This window comes from Erithacus rubecula (assembly GCF_903797595.1).
Source record: "Erithacus rubecula genome assembly, chromosome: 8".
Lineage (NCBI taxonomy): Eukaryota > Metazoa > Chordata > Aves > Passeriformes > Muscicapidae > Erithacus > Erithacus rubecula.
In genome coordinates, this window is record NC_136659.1 from 6,910,074 (window position 1) to 6,929,935 (window position 19,862).

General features: G+C 36.4%; 1 protein-coding gene and 1 long non-coding RNA gene across 3 annotated transcripts in view; both read right to left on the reverse strand.

Annotated features, from left to right (window-relative positions):
* Positions 1–19,862, reverse strand: part of TFPI (tissue factor pathway inhibitor) — a 211,269-nt gene that overhangs the window by 174,859 nt on the left and 16,548 nt on the right. The window lies entirely within an intron of this gene.
* Positions 1–19,862, reverse strand: part of LOC306804328 — a 92,889-nt gene that overhangs the window by 58,960 nt on the left and 14,067 nt on the right. Inside the window, exons 2-3 of one of the 2 annotated variants that reach the window (XR_013774856.1) lie at positions 15,596–15,651; positions 7,820–8,545 (exon numbers count right to left, since the gene is read on the reverse strand). This is a non-coding gene — a long non-coding RNA (uncharacterized lncRNA). Of the gene's footprint in view, positions 1–7,819; positions 8,546–15,595; positions 15,652–19,862 lie in introns of those variants that run through there. The other variant, XR_013774855.1, reaches the window with a different exon arrangement.

A 19,862-nucleotide genomic window follows, 5' to 3' on the forward strand; every position in this document is an offset into this window, starting at 1 on the left:
AACATAGGAGGGAGGGAAAGAAACAGAGTCCCATGTCAGAATAACTCCTATGATTCACATGTTTAAAAAATTCACTTTCCAAACCCAGATAGGGTTTGGAAATCCAAGAAGAAAAATGCATTTTGCCTGAAAATGAGGTGCTTTCACCTCAAAAAAGTCCATTTTCTTTTTTTTGGGGGCTTTAGAAAAATAGTTTCTTGATTTATATTTTACACATCTTAGTCACTAGATTAAACTTGTTACTGAAGAACTGAGGAAAAAGAAATTTGCAGATTCAGTCCAGAAGTGTATTTTGGCTATTCTTGGCTTGCTGAATTAGAGTGGATGAGGCTTCTCATACAGCAGCCACCTGCTCTTGCTGTGATGCTTGCACACCAATGGGACATAGATCATGTTGACAAGTTTCCCTTTAAATGTATAAACCTGCAGTAAGGTATGGCATGCTACTGAACTGTAGCATAAAATGTGACAGCTCAGGAGTGAAAATAATCACTCAGCTCTCTCTATAGATTCATGGAGCCACTTTCAAGGCAGTGCCAACATGAAGCAGGCATGCAATATTTGAGCCTGGAAGTCTGAATATCACACGGAATTCTCACAATGAGAGACTTAAATTTTTCCCTAATGTGTAATAACTGTAAGTATTCCAGAAACTAAAACAAAATCTTCAGCAATTCCTTGATTTTGTAGCAAATCTCAGAGTAAGGCAAAGCTAGAATCAAAGGGATGGCTACAGGTTCAAAATTGAACTCAAGCTCAAACATCTGTGCACCCACTGTCCAAAAGCATTCCAGAAGACCTCTTGCAATTTCAGGAGTTAGGTGCTCACTTCAGGAGGCATCAGTGAAATAGACTTAATGTCAGTCTAGGACATCTTAAAAACACAGAAAAGAAACATAGCAACAGAAGCTAATGCTGGGCTTGTAATTGTGTCTGTTCATCAAGGTATACAACCAGAAAGTAAAACAAATATGGCTATTTAGCAGCCCCCCAGAATGCTAAAAATAAAAGTAAATTTAATAAAAAGGGCATGATGAGAAATTCACAATTAAATCTTCCCATAATTTCTCAATTTTTCAAGTACCCAGACCAGGATTCTGAAAATTATGTGGCATTCTATTTAGATACTGGGTCTGGAAGACAGAGCAATAAGCTTATAAATATTTGACACAGAACTTTCTCTGTTACCATATTGCAAGGGAAAAATCTGAATTCAGACTCCAAAAGTCACAGAAAGGAGTATAAAGCTAGGGATGATATGAAAAAACATGCTTTGAAACACTCTCCCATGTTTAATTAAAAAGTATGGAAGTACAAGAATACAGTATAACCAGAACAGCATTAAAAACTGTTTTTCAGGGGTTTTTTTGTTGTGTACTAATTCATAATTGTTCTCAGATTTAGAGAACAAAAACATTTGTGAGTGGGAATAGAAATAAACAGAGACAACTGAGAGTGACATTCTCTATCAAAAGAACATAGTGGCAATTTTCCAAGAATTCATGTGCAGACTATTTAGACCCATTTGTCATCCACATTTATTAGACTGATTAGCTTTTAGAACACAATACTTGTTAACTTTTAAAGGTCCCATATTTGATGAGGACATTGTACAAAACCATGAAGATGCAAGTAGGAAAAGTTTATGGCATAGCATGGGTACTTAGGAACTTCCTGCTGATCTGTTACTTGCTACCTTCTGCAAGGTAATCTGAAAATTCTCAAGTGCATGCAGCAGCAATATTGATAAAGACTTGAAATTCATGAGAAATACAATTGTTTTCTTTCAAACATTCTGAAGAGGTGGTTTGTTTTCCAAGTAAGGCAAGAATTGAGTGCAAAGGTTGTGAGTTAAAATGAGAATATACAATCATGAAGTAGCAGGGGTTACTAGAAAGGTTTATAGAATTGAAGTAACTACTTACAGTCTGTATAATAGCTAGTTCTCCCCTCTATTTATTTTCTTGTTGTATGAAATAGTGTATAAATAGACACAGACTGTGCTACACCAGTTTCACAGTCCTTTGCAGTTTCCACCCCCATTTTTATTTGAGGTACTTCAAATCCTGATGTTTGCTCTTAGTGGATATCTCCAGAAATAATGAAAATTTTGGGACTAAGAGTTTAAATTGCAGTTTCATGGAAGCTAATCTTCCAATTGTTGTATAGAATTGACATGAAATTTGGAGAGATGGAAAAATAGTCCAGAATCTGAGGTGGAAGCTTTGATCTCTTCCTCTCTGGTGTCTCAAGCAGAATAATTTCAACACAAGGCTGCTAGTGAAGTGCAAATTCTGGAAATGCTCAGAAATAAAATCAGTAAAAGTAATCAGAAGAGCTCCTTTCCTCCCACCCCTCTTCTCCAAGATCCACATGGGAGCATATCCTGGGAATCAGGAATACTGATATAGAAAGCACAGCAAGGCTAATCAAGTCTAGTTGCCTGGCACACTGCTGCTATTAATTATTGACTACCTCACAGTGACCTTCAAGCAGTACTTGAGAAAGAAAAGACAGTGTGGGTCAGACTAAATCTATGTCAGCTCCTCCCAGAGAGGGTTTTCTGTTCCTGCACAGATATCTGTAGTGTATAGCTGCAGTAATTAAAGTGAAGGTACATAGAGTTTGGAGTGCACACTCGACCTGAAGACACAGCAACTCCACTTAACATTATTCTCAAGTGAATTCAGAATTTAATTACAAATTTTGACTAAGTCATTCTACAAGAATTAATTCAGGAACTCTTCCCTCTGAAAATTAAGAACACTTAGATAAGCAAAACAGTCACAGATAAAAGTGTTTGAAAAACAGGAAAGAAGTGATTTTTTTTTTTTGAGAGTCAATTAGAGGACATTAAATGCCCAAGGAACAGAAAATATGAAAACATTAAGAGTCTAAAAAGCACTAGAAATTATTCTTTAGATTTGCAGCAAAAAGAATGCTATAGGCTATTCAATAAAAGCACAGTGATTCAGCTCAGTTCCTAAGTTCTTCATTAGCACTCCCTTAGAAATCATAATATAGGGCTACATGAAGCAAGGACAGCATAATTCAGAAGATCTTGATCTATGCTTAAGCTGGAAATACTGCATGCCTTACAAGAATAAAGTCATTCAAGCAGACTTCTCTAAGAGCTAACTCAGCTTCTCCAGCCAACTTTTTTGAAAAGGGGCAGAAAACCTATATCACCCACCTAACCACTATCACCAATTTTCCAGGGCAGCATAACACACAGAATTCAAACTCTTCTGTATGCTGAGCTAATTAAAATAGTAGACTGCATATTAAAAGTTTATATCAAACCCTAGCCCTGTTCTGATCTGTTAAAGCTGATCAAACCACAGCAAGGACAGAAAACAAAGAACAGGTTTCTTGATACAAAAACCTGTATATTTAAACATGACATACCATGTTGTAGAAAAGCCTCCTACCCAACTGAAGTTTTTAATTTAATAAACCACTCATAAATATTAATGCTATATTATAATCCATTTAATTCTAGACATCTTCCTAAATTTGTAACAGGGATTTTGCAACTCAACTCTTTCATCTTCAAATATGTTAAGATGTGAAGACAAGAACCATCACTTTAAACCCACCTGCAGTCTTTCAAAAAGACAGGGTGCAATCTGCTGGTGGAGTTACAGTTAATTCCCCAGAAAGGCTCTTGAAAGAACTCTAGAGAATCAAGAATCAGGTTTATTCACACACAGCCTTGAAAGTACTGATTATATACAGCTATTCTTGGATAGTTTTCCTTCTATGAATACAAAAATAATATCTGAACTTGGAGATCTTCAAGTAGAGTTTATACATTTTCATTATTAACAAGACTAACTTAAGCATTACTTGAATACATGTCCCAATGATAAGGACTGTCTCCTAACTTACTGTCAGGATCTTTGTGACCGAGCAGAAACCTGCTCAGCTGCCTTGAAAAGAATGGTCCCCGACTCAGAAAGGATCAGGAAACATAGCAAGTGATGAGAAGTTTAGCAAGAAATGAAAAGTCAGACCTAGGGTTAACAGTGTTATTAACATCTAGATCTAAATCTGTTATGTGATGTTATCCTAGTTATGTTAAAAAAGGCCCATGTTAGTTGGAACAATGAATTTCCCTGTTTTTCAATTCAACAAATCAGCAGATGAACAATTAATTTAATTTATTATTTTACTTGGCTAAGGAATATCTCAGCAATTTAGAAGAGACATCATTCCAAACTCTAGTCAGTAGTGTTTGCCTCCTTTAATAATTGAATAGTGAACTACTTGAATTATATACCTTTCCACATTAAGACCTAAGAGGTCTGTCTTTAACTCCCAAATACTTGGTTAATTATCTTTAGAGCTCTGGCACTCCTATTAAAACTTGAAGTACAAATTAAAATGCTGTTTCACATGGGGATTTTGGTGCTCTCTTCACACATAGAAGACCCCAGGACATTTAAACACATTAGTGCATAGAGGGAAGCAGAAGTGCAGCACAATATTTTCTTTCTTAACAAATACACACAACACAAATTTCACATTCTATTCTATTCACAGTCTAAACTTGTAGCATGTCTTCCTACTGTTCTATTAGTGTATAAGTCATGAATAATACAGTCATAAGAAAAAGTTGTTAAAATGTTAAAGATAATATATTTGTGCATAAACTAAGCACATTACTAAGAATCTACACCAGTTTTTCCACAGTGGTTTGATGCCCCCAGAAATTTCGATTCGTCACATTGCTTGAAACAAACTGCACACAGTTTTCAGAAAAGCTACTAACCCTGGAATCTCTGACTGGAAAAGCATAAACAGAAATAAAAGGAGATACGCATCAGGTAACTTAAATGCAACTCCAAGTGTTTGATATCATCTCTTTTGGATAACAGACATCTCTTTCTGTATCACAGACACACACACACTACAAAGTAAAAGAAACAAACTACAAGATTAAGAAGAAAGCCAAACCCCAAACCTACAACCCCTTAATTCTTGCAGGTTTATTTAGATTATCACAGCAAGTCTTCAGCCATGTGGAATGAGCAGCTATGTAGCTATGGCTGGAACATGTGAACCAGAAAGATACAGATTTCTGTTTCTAATTGAAGTAGTTTGTGCTGCAAACACAGCTGCACCACAGTTACCACTGCACTCAAATAAGCACAAAGCCACAGTAAATAGAGGTGGTATTTCTAAAATTCTCTTCATTTTCTGAGATGCTGTTTAATATTAGCCAGTGACGCTTCAGCACAGAAGTACACATAATAGCCACACACAGACTTCAATAGTTGTTGTACTAGATTATCAGCATTGCTTCTGAGGAGACACTTAAATACACACCAAAATCAGAGGCCTATTATTGCATATGCTGGAAAAACATCTTGTGTCTGTAAGACTACCAAGTATCAAAACTAAATGGGACTATTGCACAAATACACCATATTTCAGCTATTTCTTAATATTTTGTGGGTTTGAGTTTTTGTTTGCTTTGTTTTTATTTTAACTCCAATAACAAGACTGTATTGGTTACATTAATCTGTTTTCCGAGAAAAATAGCAGGGAACATAGAAATGTAAGAACACCCTCTGGCATTCATCCTTCCTGAAGCATGACAGAAATTTCTGAACTTTAAGAAACATCTTTTGATTCACAGAGAAGCATTGAAAATCCTTTCTTTACTGGCACATTTATCAGAACAAAGTTCTGGTTGCTCACATTCCTTGCTTTGTGCGTTTACCAGTAGTAAGAACAAAATCCTTTAGAATGGCTTCAGCCTCCCAGATGCTTTGTTTAGACATCTGCAGTGTCCTGTGAAATCAATCTCACCACAAACATGTCTATATTTAGACCCTTGAACTACACAAGTGTTTTACTGCAGAGCTGCAGTTGCATAGAAATACAGGCCAAGGACCACCAAAGCTTTGTCTAGTTCATGTTCTGACAACACAACCTCATTTCTCTTCACCACTTCTCTCCCTCCTCTGCCCACTCTTGCTGCAAATAAGTATATTTTGCCATTCTTGTTGCCTTCACCTTCCAGCATCTCTAATGGGGTTGCAATTTACCACACTGCAGCCCATCAGATCACTGTCATTTCAGTACTGCTTTATGTGCTGCATATGTCAGATTTTTCATTTGCTGGCAGGAAGTCTGAGCAATGTGTCCTCAGCAAGGATTCACTTACTTCCCTCATTACTTCCCGAAGAAGTTGCAAGACATGTATAATCATTCACAGGATTTCTTGCTGAGTGCTTTGGGCAAATGTGTCACATTGAGTTATTCTTCTCTCTGATAGATATTTGACCCTTAAAAAAATGTTTAAGTCCAGATAGACAGCTTGAAAGTAATAGATCCTTGGAGGAGGGCAGCCTTGAAAAAGAATTACAGCCTAAAGACACATTAAAAGCCCGGGCAAATCTTGTGGCAACACTGTAAACACACCCAGAATAGTTATGAAAGAGATAACAAGCAGTAATTTTGTAGAAGAGGGCAATTTTGTCCCCCTCCAATGATGTTATCCAGTACCAACAGGCACAGAATATTCCATTATAATTCTTCAGAATTCTGACCACAGGTGCTGGCATGTTCCTACAACATGGGGGAGATAATGCATTTACACAGCTATACAGGAAAGGGTATAGTATCTAACAGTTTCTGAAGTTGGAACAGCAATGGCTTCTCATAAAACATCTCATATAAGGTTCTGCTCATTTCCTTTCCATAGGACAGTCATGTTGTTGAGTCTCTCTTAATCCTTAATAATTTATTAAGGACAATGGAAATCAGATTGATAATGAGTTTTGAGACTAGATTTAGACTACACATAGTACTATAATAGCGCATGTTAGCATAAGCCTAGAAATTCTTACCTTCTATTAATTCAATTCCCAATTCTTCCCTTGGCAAATAAATGCTTGCTGTTAGTTTCTTTCTCCTGAATAAAAGAACTTGCAAAACATTAGAGCAATGGAAGTTAATCCTTACACACCTCTGTCCGCATAAACCTTTTTATCTCCCTCAATGATGTCATTTAAACATTAAGTACAAAAGGTGAAGAATAGATTTTCTTCAAGATTTCTTTACTAACAAAGACCAGATTCAGTTCTTTTCACTGAGGAAAGTGAGCAGTACACCGTTCACCAGCTCAGGAGACAGTCTATTCACTCACAGCTAGAGAAATAGCACACCAACATCCTGATTTAACCAGACTGTTTTAGTCATACCAGCTGTATTCTGTTTGCATAACTTTATAAATAATTATTTTGTTACAATTTCTTGCTGCTATGACTTCAGTCAGTATTGGCTTGTTTATGCTGTTAATTTCAAATTTAAGAACCATAGTGCAAAAAACAGATGCTTCAGAAGAGGGTGTTAAACAGATCCTTTATTAGGTCTCCTTATAATCACACCTCCATCATCAATGAAAATGCATTAAATATGGTTTAAGACTAAAATCCTTAGAAGTGGCCCAAAAAACCCCATCTGGATAGGATAACAGGAAATAGTCATTTGAATCACAAAACACAATCATAAGTGAACCAGACAGATTTTCCAGTCTCCATTGCATAACTGCACTATTTCAAAGAGTTGCATTCTACTGATCTAAAGTCATCTGCAAGAAATTGTCAAACAGCCTAGAGAATGTGAATTCAGATGTCAAATTGGAACTCCAAATGGTAAAACTGAGTGGAGTTTCAAAGCCTGAAGAAAATGAAGGTTTAGAACACATTATATCAAATAAGCTTTAATTCAAGCCTACATGACCTGCAAATGCAGCTTTATTACTTATCTCTCCTCTCTTTAATATTAGCTCACACCCTTTGTCTTGTACTAAATTTGCTGCTGACATCTCAGGTGAGGACAGTGGCTTCCTAAAGGTGATGCAGCACTTATCATAAAGGGTACTTCAGTGCAGTTTGGACTTTTGTCTTTATTACTACACAAACTCTTCATGTTTATGTGAAGTCTGAGAATGCACATCACCTCAAATGCAAGTTTTTGCAAAAAACACCAGTATTGGGCAATTATCTCCACCCTTAATTTTTTCAAGCTAACATGAAATCTATCAGGTGTCTCATTCAAAGGTTAAATCATGGCTTCTAGAATTTTATGACCACGTAGCTCAATCTAATTCCTACAGCTCAAAAATCACTTGAATGAACTTTGAAGTTGTGCTAAGTAATAATGTCTTGGGTCATTAACTTTACACTGCCAGCTTGCCCTCATGATTGCATTTACTTTAATTAATGTTAGTAATTAATGGCACACTTAACAGAAAGGACTGCTTTAGCACATTGCCAGTTTTTTAAAAATAAAGCCATCTCAAAATGCTTCAGGAAAGACTGGAAATAATCTGTTGCAGGTAGCAGGGCAGAGACAAAAAGGCCAAGCCACCATGTTTTGTGGGTTATTTTTTTTAATTTAGGTGTAACAGGCTTAATTGTCATGCTAAAAAACTTAGCTCACATTTAATTTCTTTTGATTTCTGCAATACTAAATTTGTTTCATGATCAATTTCAGCATGCATCCATTGATTTTGTGTCAGAGTATGACACTGTTGGAGAGAGGTGTTATTCTGCCATAGCAATGAGAACATCAAAACAGGACTCATTAAATAATTGTGTGCCAACCTCCTAATACCTTGAACAGCTCTTTTACAGGAACCCTTGGTATTCAGACCACATTCTCCCCTCATGTACCTTTTGCAAGTTTCAGCTTGTGGTGAAACCTGGACCAAGGCAAGCTTCATTCAAGGAACCAATGTCTTCAAAACTACTTTACACAACCTTTCATAAGTTTTGGAAGTGGGGGGAAATCTAAAAATCTTCCACTAGCAGAAATAAATGTATACATCAGAACAACAATTTTGTATAGGGTAGAAAACTCATTTTCTAAATACTTTGATTCATAAAAAGACTAATTTACATGGTGACTTGAAGATTGCTTACTACATTTTCCAAAGCCAAGATAAGTTAATTCTGTCAGTGTAGCATTTAAACAATGCATTTGAAAAGAATACTCTTTGACAGACCTGGATCAATTATCTGAACTGGCAGATTGTACACCACCACATTGACATGAGACACAATTAGATGCTAGAATGAGATATCAAGTACAGCTGATATACAAAACAATATCACAAAAGGAAACCCATAAAGGAGAAAGCTCATTTCTTTGACTTTTCCTTCTCTATCCTGAAAGACAAAATGAGAGCATAGACCTACTTATATCTGTATGACAGTATCCCAATCACTACCCCAAATGTTTTCACTGGCAGAGGATGAGAGTCTAAAGACCTAGGAGGAAGAAAAAATAATTCCAGATATAAGATTTCTTTTGGATGATTCAGAAAGCCATCTGTCTGCCAGCATTAAGAACAATTTACTTTGAGAGTCATCTGTGGGAGACAATTTCACCTGAAGTCTGGCAAAAAGCACACTTTTCTTTTAATGACTCATTAGTTCACTTTCTCCTCTGAGAATGATAAAACTTCCACTCCTGCCTTCAGAGAGGAGGTTAAAATATTGGGACAAAGTGAGAGAAAAACGGCAAAAAACAAAGGACAACAAAGAACATTGAAAAGTGATGGAGAGGGAGGTGCACCACATGCCCACAAGCCTTTGGTTTTCATATTTCCTTCCACAAGACTGCTCCCTCCATGACATCAATGATGAAGGAATTATCAGGAGATGCTAAATGTCAAAGAGGTGTGCAGGAGTACTTCCAGTCAAGCTGGAGCTGCAAAATTTGTTTAAACAGATACCTAAAGTATCAAAGTTATGAACAAAAGCAGCTACCACAGGACAGTCTGCAGAAGTGACAGTCACAATATTTTCATCCAGCTATCAGTGCCAAGAGCTATCCCAACATGGGGATCCCTCTATCCTCACATTACTGTCATCTCATCCTGGCCACTTCATTTGTTTATTGTCACCCTGTATCCTGACTATCCAGAACAGGGTATACTAACCAAGAGATTGCTGATCATAGCACACAAGTTGCCTGGCATCAAAATAATCCATCATTCTCATATTTTAATGCAATATCAGACTATGCATTTCTGAAGGAACAGAGCCAAAAAGCCAGACTAAATTCAAGTAAGGACAACTGAAAATTACCTTGTTAATATGCAGACAAGATACCAAGATAAAAAAACAGAATACAAATTATTATCTATGTTCATCTATATTTATAGAAATAAAATATTTAAGAAGAAAACTAACCATGTGCAAAGATTTAGTATACCTTAAGCTGGAATAAAAAAAAAAAATAAGCCAAGCCATGAACTGTAGCTTACTATCACACAACAGATAGGAAAAAGTCTGAGCAACTCAATTACTTAAGAGGTTTTATCTCTCTTCTAGAAATTCTGCCACTATTCCCACCTAAGAGATGCACTTTCCAAACTGTTCTTTCAGACATAATAACAACTGGAGTTATCAGTAAATAATGAGCAATACCTGACTGAGGTCACTCAGTCAGGAGGCATGATCTGTTTACTGCAGCATTGGCATTTCTATGATGCTATTTTACCTTGGTTTCTCACATTTCTCACATATCAGTGTGAGCCCAGCATTTTAAAAAGTGGTTTCTTTAAAACTGCATGTTGGACAACCCCACCCATCATGTTGGTACTATTTCAGAGGACACACTTGGGGATTGATGTGGATGTATATGACATCAAGCCCTGAACTGATGTTTCAGAATAGTTTTGTCAAACCTTATAAAAAATGATCATTTTTTTCCCTTGCCTTTGCACACAGACCTCACATGGAGCCAAAAAACCCAGAGCTTCTGGCTAAGTCATCTGGAAATCACTTCACAGTTAGAACCACAGTGCAATCCTTCCTCTTGACAAGATATATTTCAGGCAAAGTCTGACAATACACAAAGGCTTTCAATCCAGTAAATTTCAGGAAACTGTCCATTATGGAGTTTCTAATTCTCTATAGGTAATAGATTTTAAAATTCAGTGTAACAGTTTAAATAGATAGACATTAAAAAAACAAACAAACCACAATTTAAGGTAGTTTTTTACTTCTGTGCCACAGACAGTGAAGTTGATTCAAGGAAGTAGTACAGTATGTGATACATGCAGAGTGACAGCAGTCAGCCAATTTCAGCATGCCCACATGTACAGGCTTTAGTGATGCCCACAGAGGCTACTTCTTCTGCCCAATCACACTAAACAGCAATGAACAGAGTCAGCTGTGATTAGTTCTTCACTGGCTTTGCAGCAAGGCTTGAATAGGTTTGGGGCCATGCATTCGTGGGTTAAAGTTTTTAAGAGTGAGGAGAACTGGAAATTGTTGGCAAGCTTACAAAAATAATATAGATGAAGTCTGACAGGAGTCAGAGCACTAAGCTAAGACGTTCTGTAATTGAAATATCAGGCAATGGAGAGACTGATTGAAATCAACATTTTCATCTGACTATTTTGGCCCTCCAGGACATGGTCCAGAAACCAAATTGCTAGAAATTAGTCATGCTTGTTCATTACCCCAAAGGCACAGATTTGCATACAAGAATTTGAGCACATAACTTGAAAAACTCACTGTTGTCCAAATGGGATATTTTTAATGGAAAGGGACACAAAGAACAAACACAAAAAGACCCCCAAATCCACCAAAACCTACAAAAAACCTCTCCAGATTTAGATGCATAATATTTTCTTTTTTCCTTTCAAAAGAATTACTGAAGAACTGTTGATTTAATACACATCCTATCCACATCAGGATAAAAATGAGAAATTATCATGTTTTACCATCACTATACACAGAAACAGTGTAGTCAGTAACTAAATTTTGGGAAGTCATGAAGAAATTCTAATACAGATTAAAGTAATATAAACCAGGTACACAGCTTTTATCTCCATTGCATTATTTGTGTAAGTCTTAAAGTGAACTAAGCATATATAACATATACAAGATGTTACATAATATGCATGGAATATAGATATGTATCAAAGCTGTAGTAGGAGGAAGAATAAGTTTCTAAAACCAGCCAAATATACTATTGTTTTACTTGAACAATTTCCTTGAGTGTTTTTAATTTTAAGCTCTGCATACATCAAGTGAAGTCCTAAATTAAACATAACCAAAGATCCTTTTCTGATCACTAGATAAGCATGGGACAAAGTTAGAAGTTTCATTAAATCCACAAGTTTATATTATTAAATAATGAACTAAAATTCAGGGCTTAAAATTTTTGGGAAAAAATTAAGGCAATAATGACTCATGTAGTTTTTTAAATTGCTGCCATCAGGCTTTGTTTCAAATGTAACATGAAACTACTTAACAGCTTTTGAGTTACACAATGCTAGATGATTGTTTTGCCTCTTTCAATGCCAAGAAAGGGTTATGTTTCCTAGACATTTTTTCCCCAAGTCACCTATAATCCAATAAGGCTTCAAGTCTAGAGAGGATTCATTTATTTCCAGACATTATTTGTAGAGCCACTAACTTCCTGCAAGAATCTTTCCTTTAAAACAAACATTAATTTGTCAAGGGCAGACTAAAATAAACTTGCTCTGTGATGCATACAATAAAAAACTTCCTTTGTGAATACAAACCAGTATCCCCAATGCATGTCTCAACTGAAAACAAACACCGACTGCTTAGATTTCCTATTCTTCCTTATAAATATTGAAAATGGTACATCAAAAAAGGTTTAATGAAAGTGCTTTTCCTAAGTTCTCCTCTAGTATCCATGATGTACATGCAGCAAGATCTACTGAAATAGAACAATATCACATTAGCACTGAATAAAGTCAAACAGTCAAAAATTAGTTTTGACACTTCCCTCCAATTTATAATTACTCTAGCAGGTCCTCTAGGAAGATTGGTACTCAGTTGACAAAAGCAGAGCTGTTGGACTAAAACCAGTGGATTACTTGTGACAAACAAGGCAGCCTTCACTACTCCTTTCTCATGAATAAATATCATAACCAACCTGGAAGTGGGCTATCATCAATATAATGTTTATTATATAAAATTCAAATGAGAAAGTTATGTTTCAACGATCCACAATATTTAAAATCATGGTGCTTGTCTGCAACTATCAACACCACAGCAGGATACATATGAAGCAAGAAAGGAATTTAATTTCCAAAGGGCTCTCTTGAAAGTAATTTTGAAGTGCCTAAACACACACAAAAAAAACCACTGAAAAACTCCTTAATAGCATTTTGAGCCTATGCTACCCATGTGCACATTATAACTTCAAAAATCATTATTCTGGAAAACTGATACAATTATAATCCTAATATTGGGGGAGGGCTTTATCTTATGTTTTTAATACCCCAGGCTGGAAAGTATCCCCAAGATTTTCAGAAACTTTAACCTAAACTTAGATCAGAAATTTCTTCTTTTTCATGATTAGTTTGGACTTGCCAACAAGGAAAGATCTGGAAACAGACTGTTTGGCAGGACAGAGAGCATTTTGCAAGTTTTCATTTAAAGCATTAAGAAAAGATGTTTTTAGAGTGCCTGTCACTCGTCACTCAGAGGGTCTAGCCTGTATCACAAATTATGTTTCTGAAGAAATAAAAAAAAGGAAATAAACTTGTGTCTATTGTAAAAAGAAAACAAGGATCACACCTACACCAGAAGTTTATTGTAAAACACTTTCAGTATACTTAATTGCAAAGATGGGTCAAAAGTTCAGCTACTAATTTAGTATTTCATTGAGCTAGGGGATGCTACACACTCTGGTGGCCTGGCACCCAGAGCACAGATTTCATGACTGAATTGCATCTTCTGAGAGTTCTTGATTACTTCTGTTCTCTAGACAGACTGAGATGGTCTTTTTCTCTGAAGTGTTTCCCTAACACAAAAACTTTCGTTAGAAGATAGCAGGTTTCTGTTCAATAAAAGTATATAGTTTACATTTTAATTATTCAGTCTGGAAAGAACATGTCTGAAGGGGAATTTACAACACAACTTAAGACAATGTTTGCAATATCACTAAACTGCTAAGTTTATGAAACTCCTCTGATTAAGTGATAAGCATTTTCTTCTTGAACAGCATTATTCCAACTGAAACAGGAAATCAGGGGTCAAATTAATTGTCCTTCTCATTCCAGCAAAGAAATTTAAGTCAATCTTGATTGCAAAGAATCTACAGTTAAACAAAAAGTGTTTCATAGAGAATTCTTCATAAACATCATAATGTATTCCAAGTCAGTTATTGTGCTAACTTAGGAAGCAACAAGCTCAAAATGAGCAGTGTTGAATAACTTCTAATCAGAACCAATCTAGAAAAAATAAAGGCTTATTTATAGCTTAGCTTTTGAAAGATGGAATCTGTAAGGACAGTACATTTCTTATATAAGAGATCAGATTCTGAGTTTAAGTATTCCTGTCTTAAAAAAAAACCAAACCACAAAATCTCCATAAACAAATGAAAAAATACTAAGCTAAAACTTTGATACAACCACAGAAACTGAAGACTGAATAGGCAATGTGACATACTGAATCATGAGGAATCTAAAAGCTTTTGTATGGATTAAGCCATTAAATCAAAGTCTAGAACAAAACCAGCCAGCAATGTCCAAGTCTCTCTAGAATAATCCAAGGAACAAGCAAGCAGGCTCCCTGCTCTCTCCAGCAGCAGGAGCAGGTTATTTCCATAATGTTTCTTATTGCTAAGGAAAGGGATACTACACATGTAGCTATCATGAAGACAACACAGCTTTTAGGAAATCAAGCAATGTGTTTTACAGGGTGTATTTAAAGATAGAAACAGGCTTTCTTTCAGGGTCCAGTGTATTTGCTGTTTGAGTTGAAGCAGCAATTCCATCTGTTGAACAATGCAAGGGAGGAAAGGAAAGTCATGGAATAAAAGGCTAACCTTTCTGTTTCTTTTGAAAACCAGTCACTTTTTTAACCTCACCTGTGCTTTGTGTCCATTTCAAGCCACTCCTCCATCTTCAACAGCCAACAGACCATGACAGCCTGCCATAAATGTGGGCCAGCATCTGATGCCCAAAGACAGCTCTTCAAAATTAAAACCTTTTTTCCACATACACACTGTTAAGTGTTTTTCTTAGATGTATCTTAAGTGTAATCCTGTTTTCAGCAGGACGACAATTACATCAATCCTAATAAAAATTTTAGTTTAATTTACAAAAGTTATTCATACTGAAATGCAATTTCAGACTCTAGCCTCCAGGTTTAAAGCTAGAAGGCAATTTTCACTCAGTATATGCCCTTAAAATCATGTCTATTTTTTTCTCAAGAGTGCTTTTTTTGTACTTCTTGTTCATCGTAATGAGATTTGAAAAAGTTATTTAAGAAGCTATAAATCACAACTGAAGATTTGACTGATTTTTTAAAAAAAAACCTAAAATACAATATTGTAGAGTTATAAGTCTTAAATAATTATTTTCTACATAGTATTTAAATAATTATCCTGTTGCAAAATGTCATCTTTATAAAGTAAGCCTCCAGAAACAGCCATAAAATGAGTTTTGGACTAAGAGAATGAATAATATTGCATTTCTTATGTTGCAAGGCTTTCTCTTTGCACAGCAAGTGATTACAACTTATTACTATGTACAACACAGGCTAAATTGGTGTAGCACCTGTATTACAAACAGTCTTACCTTCCACACTTTTCCCTTCACATAACAATCTCCTGTTCTTTTCTTCAAAGAGCTGACTGTAGACAGGGAGAAAAGGAAGAATTATCTCTGTGCAGGCAGGAAACAGGATCAGAGAAGCTTAGCTACCTGTTGGAATTGATACAAGAGCCAATCCTTTCTCCAAAGCAATCTCTGCCACAAGACTGACATTTCTTTGAAAGTAGTCTAAGATTTCTAAAACACACCTTGAAAGAAAAAGGCAACCTACAACTCCATTCAGACTGTAATGGGTCTTTCTGCAGAAGCTAAATTGTTTTATACATCTAAACCCAACCCAAAATCATTCACCCCTGAAGTTACCCAATAGTCAGACCAAATTATGAACATTGATGGAGAGTAAAGATAAAATGCTAATGCTGAAAGGGTTTGAATTTTACGTTTAAAACTGTTCTCTTGATTTTGGTAAAATAAAATGAATTGCAGGTCTTCTAAAACAAATACCTTTGAGAAGTTCTAGATATCACAAATATTACAATACAGAAGAACTCATTTTGACTCATGTCACAAGAATGCTCCATCACCTTCTGAATTACAAAATAAAAAATACATCACACATTAAGCAATAAAAAGCTAATCTCAGTCAATTAATTAGACCATTTTTGCTTATTAGGCTCAGTTCCCTGTTCCACAGATTAAATACATTTTTCCTAGTTTTATGAGTATTATAATCCAGAAAGATAGCATAAAATGAAAGTAGGAGAAAATGACATCAAGTGTTTAGACAGATTTTCTAGATCAGGTTATCCACAAAAAAAAAGAGGGCGGAGGCAGAAAGTTGAAGAACCCAGTTCTTCCATTTACCACCACAAAATTGAAAAAAAAAATCAAAACAAAAACACCCCAATCCACTCTGCCTTCTCCCTTACACAAATGGGATTTTCTAATGTATACCTATTCTTCAGATATGCATGTAGATAAAGAATTAAGAACAGAATAAACCTCTCAGGACTCAATCAACAGCCTCACATTCCAGGTCTAACATCCATACTTGCTTTTAGTGCTCACACATAGCTGCTTCTACAGAACTTAGTTCCAGAGATTCAGTAACATTTCAGTATGAAAAAGAAATGCTCTTGATCGTGTGAGATTTTTGCTTTCCAATTTTCAGGCATGAAGGAACTGGCAAGTGTTCACTGATTTCCTGTACTGTTACAGAAACTATATTTTGAATACATATAATAAGCATCGCCAGAAAAATGGTGCTTGGTCTGTTTCCAATTTCTGTCACCTACTTCTGGTATGACTTAATTTACTAAATATTTCACTTCTTTGAAGAGTAAATAGTGTGAAACAAATTTACAAATACACTGTAAAAACGGGGCTTATTCAAGCCATTTATTACTAGCAAATTCTACATCACTTATGCTAACATGTCTTGTATAAGTGTGGCATGAATTTCTCACAGCTCTTGATAAAGTTTTTTTAAATATGTTAGCAAACAATTCTGCTTCCAGGACTGTCAAGCATCAGTCACAGCTTTCTTTAAAGAAGGAAATGAATATGAAGGTAAAATTGAAATTATTATAGTAGATGTTCACACTGGAACATAAAAACACCCTCTCACTTTACAGTGAAAAAATTACTACATTTTGAGTCTTGGCTGTAAGTATGGAATGGAAAATAGAGGGCTCTGCACAATCATTCTGCATTTTAACAACTGTGCAAGGGAGATATCAATTCAGTAAAAATCCTAATTAAAAAAAAATCCTAATACAGCCTTGCCATTAGATCATTAATCAGTTTGAGGAAACATGAAATCAAACAAACTGAACCAACTTCATCCCAATAAGTTTTACTAAGTTTCTACCTCTGCACTTACTTGAGATTCTTTATCTCTATGGGAAACCTTGTTTTATTCTCTCAATCCCTTTTAGGGGGGGAGGAAAATCCCATGGCCTGAAGTATTGTCTCACTTTCCAAGATGTTAAATGCTGGCACCCATTGCTCACTTCTTAACCTGAAGAGCTAAAACACTGATTCCAGAGGGCTGACCTGGAATTAATACTGACCTACATATTGCTCTCCTCACCATCAATTTGGCTTATGTTAAGATGAAATACACTCAGAGGGTTTGAAATCCCCTTCTCCCACCTCCCCAACAGAGCCTCCTCATGCCCAACCCTCAGTCAGAGCATCTCTTTGCAAATGTTTCAAAGTTATCACCATGTCAGATGTTCACCTGGCAACCCAGGCCACGTGGGACTGATCAAAGGCCACTTACAAACACATTTGTTGAATCAAATTCATTACCTGGACATTTTTTATTACTTTTCTCCTATTATTTTTAATACTCATCCATACCTTCCATGGTATTGTTTCTTGCACCATTAAGAATAAAACACTAAGAATCAGCTTCAAAACATTAGTAATTTCTAGTTTATGGGGGGCTTTTTTTGAGAAACTAAGGCCTTTTGGATCTATTTTATCATATCCTATACAATAGTCTGAAAAACTCTAACTTTGTAAATTGGATGCAAAATAAAAAGAATAAAATGAAGTTTTTCATTTAGCCAAAGTACAGTCTGAACTCTAAGAATGTGAGCTATCAACTACAGCTATATAATAAACCATCCCAGAAGTATCATTCCAACAATATTATACAGACTCATTTAATTCCAAAAGTTTTTTTTCCTGAATTTTCAGGATCTCCACAGACCTTTGGTTCTTCTGCACAATTTTGAAGCACTAAACTCATAATACTCATCTTGACCAAGCACAAATCTTTTGTGAAGCAATAAATGAACTAAGAATGAGTTTTCTAATCACATTACAAGGTAGCTTTGTTGTGTAGGGCTTTTTTTAAAGAAAAAGTGTACTTTTCCCACAACACACAGCTTGTACTCCTTTGTGACTGCTCCAGGAAAGGAAAAGAATGAGGAGCTGAACTTCTTGCAGCTAATCAAATGAGTTAAGATTGGAAAATCCTTATCAAGCAAATCTTCAGGAAGGAAACTTAAAGAGCACTAAGTGGCTTAATTTCTCACTGGCACACTGGGAAGGAGAAGGAGCAGGACATAGCAACCTTTTCTCTCACATAAGAATTGTTAGCATTTACAAAGTCTAAGCTTTGAAGGGAAGAAAAGCTTCCAGACCCATTCTGCAAAGGAAACCTTTCAAGCACCAACTGAGGGCAAATAAATGATGTGCCAAGTCTGCTGCAGAAAGAAAACCTGTATGCCAGAAAGTTTCCCTCCCCCTTCCTTGGAGGGCAGAAAGAGACAGATTGTTTATGCCTACTCCTATCCTGAAGTTCCCAGAAAACTCTTAACTCTTGATGGACAAATTCCAGGGTACAATTCATCCCAATCTGGACTGTTGTATCCAGCAAGCCCAGAGGGAAAAAACTGGAAAAAGCACATTTCTCTGATTCCCTGTACAAGTGTAATATGCAAGAAAAGTTTCAAAGTTGAAAACAAAGAAACAAGGCCTTGGAAAAGGAATTTAACCCAATATTAACCTTAGGACAATCAAGCATGTAAACTTAGGGCTCACTGAAATCTTGTAGCCATAGCTGAACTTATTAACACTGTAGCAGTCCATATCAAAATAGGTGGTTTTAGATTCTACATTACTCTGCTATGAAGATCCAATTTCAAGGACAAAGCAGTGCATATTAGAAGGAAAATAACCTCCAAGTCTACAGAAACAAGAATACATATCTGGTTTGTATTTGTTATGGGCTGATGTTTGGACTGGCTCCTCTCCTTGCTTCCCCCGTGCAGCTGCCGGTCCCTCCCTCGGATGGTTTTATCTAGGCTGGTGTTTTCCGTCTCTCTCTCTCTTGCTGCGCTTCGGTTGTGGGCTGTGTCTTGCTCTCTGCCGTCTGCTCAGCTGTGACCCCCTCCCCTGGCTTCTTTGGCCGTTTTTTTCCCTTTTCCCCCAGCTGTTTTGTCTGTGCCCCCGTGTTGGCTTGTCTTGGGTTTGCTTTTGCTTGTCTTGGGCTCGCTTTAGCTTGTCTTGGGCTTGCTTTGGGCCTGCTCCCGGCTGCCCCTCCCCCTCTCTCCCTTCTCCCTGCTCCAGGGATTTGCACCGACTCTGGAGGACAAGGATCTGGACTTCGGGGGCCGCTGCTGGAGGTCGGCTTGGGAGGCTCTGCCACTCTCCCCGGCGAGGACCGGCTGGGTTCGTCTCATCTGGGTTTGGGTTGGGGGAGTGTTTCTTTTGTATTTTTGTTAATAAAAAGTTTTTTCCATTTTCACCACAAGAACAATTCTTTCTGAGCTCATTG